The following is a 6,609-nucleotide window of genomic DNA, read 5'->3' as shown; positions in this document are numbered from 1 at the left end:
AATAAAACTAAAGGGAAAATAACTAAAAGGAAAATAACAAAAAAGAAAAACCTAATTTGGTAGAAGGAAGTTTTTTTGCATCTACTAATTCTATTAACTAGGAAATAAATATAACTTGCTTAGCTTCCAAGTCTTGTCTTCTAGAACTGCATCATGTTTGAACCCTAAAGCGGACAATATCAAACTAATAATGTATTCGACAGTTCTAACACACAATTGTTTGGAATCCTAGGGTGTAGTGGTGTCATCTTTAATCTAAACAGAGACTACAATGTAAAGCGCGGCGACGATTAAGGGTCGCAGGTCCGCTTGAATTTCACATGATTTTAGAGATTAGACTTGTGTGATTTTGATCATATTTTGCGAAGAAATGACATGTTTATGTCTTTATCTTGAATTCTTGATGAGGTTGGCGTTTTGACTAATTTGGGAACAATGGGAAGGATGCGTAGAAAAAGAGTTTAAAACGGTAAAAATTGACGAAAAGCGGAGCTCGAGTTCAAGTAAGGAGAAACTGCACATACCAGTTGCTCGTTGGGTTCAATGCACTTGCGAACCCTACCGACTCATTGGTGAGCTTTTGTACTACAGAACATGTCCAAAGACTCGTTGGATTCAACGCACTAGCGAACCCAACTACTCCCTGGAAAGACACTTTAATCCAAAATACATCTAGCGACTCGCTGGAAAGACATAATTACATAACACATCTAGCGGCTTGTTGGGTTCAACACACTTGCGAACCCAACGACTCGATGAGAATCATAACTGATCATGCAATCCAGCCAACCCCCATACACATTCTTGCTGAACAGAGATAGCCAAAAAATTAACGCGTCTATATTGGGCGACGAGGAAGAGAAGTAGCTTTTAAAGGATATTGTATTAGATAAACTAAGTGCTAGATTGTTGGTAGATATTGAGTGTAAAATTAGGTTTAGAAAATAGTAAGAAATGAGTAATGTTCTAAAACTGAAAATTGATAAGTGGCAGGTCAAAAAGATAAAAGACCACATTTATCATGAATGTGTGGAAATAGGTATAGTTTTCTTTACTTGATCATGACAAGAACTTAAAGTTATTAATTCAATAGTATGTACGGAGTAATATTTTTTCAATAAAATTATTAATTTTTTTTAAATTGTCTCCAAACTTGACCGGGGGGTCCATTTACTGAAGATTGAAATGGTATGGGGGTTGAAATTGCAGAGTAAAAAATGAAAAAAAATGACTGATTAAAAATAGTAGTAGCTGCATAAATAGTTTAAGAGAAGACTTGTACGTAGTATATACCGACTACCATAAATTAGTGGGACCTCTGCCAATAGTTTTAGCATGATTAAAAGATGAAATCTTATTTGTGAAATGAAAATGAAGATAAAGAAATGAAAGTGAGCTGTTTGTGCTGGATTTTGTCTGGCATAATTGTGGGTAAGATCAGCTGTTTGTCTAGTAATTTTAAGACTAATAAAGTGCTAATATTTAATTACTTGCTGGAGAAATAGGAGGAAACTTCCGATACTACAGTTGCTGACTAATTGGATAACAGTTACGGTTAAGAAACTTTCTATACTTCATTCCATATCTATTCACATCTTCATTTTGATTTTTTATTCATAAACACGATTTCTTTTTTTTTTTTTCAGTAAGAATTACTTGTCACAGTAGTATGTCTATATTAAATAGAGCAAAATGCAAGGCTACACCAACTAGTTGTAGCACAGTTGGCAGCGTGGAGTTGTGGTGACCTTAAGGTCACACCCGCTGGGAGACTTTCGACCTTAATCTCCAAATCCGGTCGAGTATGATTAATCTGATTTTGCCAAAGACGGCCTCAGAAACCTATGTCAAATAAAAAAAAAGAAAGAAAATGAAAAACGAGCTGGAAAGGCTTTAATTTTAATTTATTCCATATTTTCTTAAGGTAATAAATCAGTACCCCTTCAATTTTCAAAATAAGTAAATCATTAACTACAATGTCTTGTTTAATCATGTTTTGGTATGATTTTAAGATCGATGGACTAGAATTTTTTAATAGTGGTACAAAATTTGAATAGTTATATAAGTACTACAATTTATATGTAATAGTAGTATTTTAAAATTTTAAATTAACTTATTTCTCTTATAACTATTATTAATTTTAAATTAAAATTCATATTCTCTACTATCAAAATTATTGATGGTAAGACGAAGTTTATCGGTTGGGGGAGGCCGACCTCCATGTCATTACCCAATTAAAAAAAATTGAAATTGAAGGTCTCTCCCTCTCTCTTCAACCTTGGTCTATCTCTCTCTTCAAACAGACCCAAAGGTCTCTCCTTCCCTTTCACCACTCAGCCAATGAGATTGTACCAAATGGCACAATTTCATTGGCTGATATTATTATTTTTAATAATTTATATATCCTTAATATATTATATTAAAAATTTATACCAAAATTCATAATTATTCTTCCTCTATAAATAGAGACCACATTTGCTATAGTTCTGCACACAAAAATATCATCTTTTCTTCTCCTATAATCCTTAGGCCATCCGCAATGGGGCGGACGATGGCACGCCCGATGACGCGCATCGTCCGCCCCATTGCGGGTGCGTGACATAGGCCGCGGACGATCGTCGCTCCCTATACTAAGGGCGCGGAGTATAGGATGGACGATGCCCATCGTCCGCGCCATCGTCCGCCCCATTGCGGCCTACGCGGACGATGGCCGCGGACGATAGGCCATCGTCCGCACCATCGTCCGGCCCACTGTGGGCTACGCGGACGATAGGCCATCGTCCGCACCATCGTCCGGCCCACTGTGGGCTACGCGGACGATCGACGCGGACGATGGCACGCGGTTTCGTTTTTTTATAAGTAGAGTTCATTTGTAATTTCATTTCACGATTTCAGTTTCGAAACTTATTATTACATTTACATAATTACTGCGAAATGGATTCAAGTCCCAATAGTCCTATGTTTAGCGGAGAGGCGCGTTGGCCGGGTACAGAACCCGATGAATATCGTTCGTTTGATGCCGACACCCAGTACGATCCCGATCCCGAACCCGCCGCGACCGCTTCCGCCCCAGCCAAAAAGAAGCGGAACCGGTAGCGGGCGCAGAAGTTGCCGCCTCCCGGAAATTGCGATGAGTACGCCCCCGGCCGTACGAACTACACCGACGACGAAACCCTCATTTTGGCCCGGTGTTGGGTAGAAATATCGGAAGACCCGATTTTCGCGAATAACCAGAGGCATGGCGCGTACTGGGAGCGCATCGTCGGCCTCTACAATGAGGCCAAGCCGCCGACCGAGTACAAGCGCAAACGGGAGCAACTCCGCAAGCACTGGGATCAAGTGAAGAAGCAAGTGAACTTGTACGCGGCGAGTTCGAGAAGTCCACGCGAGCACAGGGGAGCGGCGAGAGCTTGAGCGACGTGCGCGCTAAAGCGCTGTTGTCATACCGGTCGATGTACGGCGGCAGCGGCAATTACCCGGTTGACCTCAACCGGACGTACGTGGATGAAGGGAGTTCCGGCACACCGGTGTCCTTCCGGCGTCAAACCTGCGAAGGCCAAGGGGAAGGCGGCCGCGACCTCATTCTCGACCGCTGCAAACCCATCTCCGTTCCCGAAAACGCTCCCGACCCAGACGACCACCACTTTTGAGTAGTTGGCAACAGCGTCGATGGCGAGGACGTTATTGCAGACGCACAAGGCCCTCAAGAAGTGTACCGACCCCGACGAAGCCGAATATCTCCGGGCGTTAATTGATGAGCTGCGTCGGAAGTTGGGAATTGCACCGACTTAGTTGTTTTTTTTTGTAAGTTGAATGGTGTAACTTTTTTATTAATGCGTCGCCATTTGTTATTTAGACGTTTTTTATTTACTCGTTACTTGTTATTTGAAAACATTTAAATTAATTAAACAAAACAATAAAATGATGATGTGGCGCGCATTAGGGCGCCCCACTGCAGGTGGGGGGGAAGGAGGATAAAACTGATGACGTGGCGCGCCATAGGGCGCCCCACTGCTGATGCCCTTATTGTTTAATAGAATTTCATATTTTTTAGTTTTCCTTGTTGCTAGCTATGGAGGATGATGAGAATAATATATTATCCGATTCGCCAAATTTCTACCATTCCCAATAATAAGTATTCATGTAATAATAATAGTATTAAAAAATAATATAAAAATAAATATATAAGAGCACCCACAATGGGGCGCCCGATGGCGTCCATCGTCCTCGGGCGCGGACGATGGCACCATTGTGGGTGCCTGCCATCGGGAGCGCCCGAAGCCCATGCCCGATACATCGTCCGCGGCGTACAGCGCGGACGATGGCCATCGTCCGCGCCATTGTGGGCGCGGCGGACGATAGGCGCGGACGATGACATGCATTTTACTTAAAAAAATGCATTTGCCGGGGTTCGAACCCGGGTTATTGCTTGGAAGGCAATAATCATAACCATTGGGCTACACACACTAGTTGAGATATCTTGAAAACTAAATTGTTTTATACATTTATTAAGATGAAAATGTGATAAAAATTAATTTTTATAAAATGTATTAATTTTTATAAAATGTATGTAATTTTTATAACATGAATTTTTCTAATTTTAAATCCAATTACATTACTAATAATGTGACTCTACTCTTGACTAACTCATAAGCATATGAACATTAATTTTTATAAATGTATGAACATTAATTTCTATAAATGTATTAATTTTTATAAATGAAATGGAGTTTTTTCTCAATTTTTGTAGTTATTTAAATATTTAAATAAAAGAAAATGCATAGGGCGCGCTTTAGGGCGTCCCACTGCGGGTGGGGGGTAGGAGGATAAAACTGATGACGTGGCATGTCATAGGGCGCGCCTTAGGGCGCCCCACTGCTAATGGTCTAATAGTGTGGTTGGGTGGTCATTGATAAACCATGAAAATATGTGTGGTTGGATTGGATGAATATTAATGATGTGAAAGATGATATGGAAGAGATAGAAATGAATTAAATATTGAAAAAGTGAATGGTTGGGTTGGGTTGAGGTTGTTGATAAACATGGTCTAATATAAATGTAGATTACAAAATTTAAGAATGCGTGATTAGTGAGGTTGGTTTCAAAAGACAAATTTCATTTCCAATGAAAATAAGCCCGAGATTCTCCCAGGCTGGTCGTGGGTTCCATCGTCTCTGAATTATCCACAAATGGCTATCTTTGTCCCCTTTTTCAATGCTTGGTTTTATAATACTGCCGCAATTGTTGAAAAACCTCAATTAATATTCCCTATGTTTTGGTTAGGTTAGGTTAGGTTAGATTAGATTAAATTCAGCATCAATGAATCTAGTATTTAATATATAGATGTAATTTGATATTTAAGCTTTAGATAGTAATAAAAGATTAGTTTTAATTTTCTGAAACTAATATTGAAATAATTCGATATTACGTAATTTCAGTAAGTTAAACACACTCTCCCTCGCCCTTTTCGCCATTCATTTGAATATTATTTCCTACCATAATTTTAAAATTACTTTTACATGTTATGATGCAGATATTTTATTAATTAGAGATTCATTGAATGACAAATCTACGATAATAATAAATAACTTAACTTTGATTAAAATTTAATTTGCACACATACTTAAAAGTCTATTCAATAATTATGATCTGATTTTGCTAACGAAATTATCCTATCTATTGATTCTATTTAGAGGTGGCTAGATTGACCGACATTATTTACCAAAACGTCATTGTTATCCATATAAATTGTACATATAATTAATTGTATTCAACTTAAATATGACAACAACATCCTGCTGAAATACAGTCAACTTAGCAAAACTGCATTAAACTACAATATTAAACAAAATTTTAAGTTGATAAAAAAATGTAGTAAAATTTGATTAAAAATTCAATAATTTCGAGTTCTGCTCACTCCCATTTATAAAAAAACGTGATATTCTTTATGCAGAAAGGACAAAGAAGAGAACTATATATACTAGTAGTACTAATAATTTAAAGTGGAATTGTGCAAGTAAAATTGAAGTCATGTGTGAATATTAACAGAATCCGTAATCAACCGAACCTTACATATTTAGCTCATTCAATTTCATGTTTTGGTGATAATTCATTCCTAATTAAATAATGATAGCTGGATGTCGAAGGAACATTGCTCATTGTTGTACGGACATAGGACAACATCTGAAATAGACAAATAATTAAACTTTGAATTTAGACTAACAGACAAGACTATACTGATCAGCTTAATTAATTTGTTTCCCATGCCCCATTCAATGAATCTTGTCCCACAAATCAGTGTTACTCAAATTATGCTGCCAATTTCCAAAAGCTTCATTCTGTCAAACGACCAAAATACAATAGTTATATATAATTAGGGGTTCAATTCAATCTCTTCAATTTCAGTTTTAAGATTATTGATTCATGTTTATAATTATATTTGATTATTTACATTTAATTTATATTTTAAGTTAATAAATGATTGATCTGTGTTTATTATTCCAACACCCTTAACATAAATTCTCCGATTGGATTATGTCTTGCAACTACTCTTTCAATTGGATAATTTGAGATTAATGGGTTTTCGCTCTTTGTGGGGTTCTTCAATGA

This window comes from Salvia splendens, chromosome 5, assembly GCF_004379255.2.
Source record: "Salvia splendens isolate huo1 chromosome 5, SspV2, whole genome shotgun sequence".
Taxonomy (NCBI): domain Eukaryota; kingdom Viridiplantae; phylum Streptophyta; class Magnoliopsida; order Lamiales; family Lamiaceae; genus Salvia; species Salvia splendens.
Note: the sequence above shows the minus strand (reverse complement) of the source record.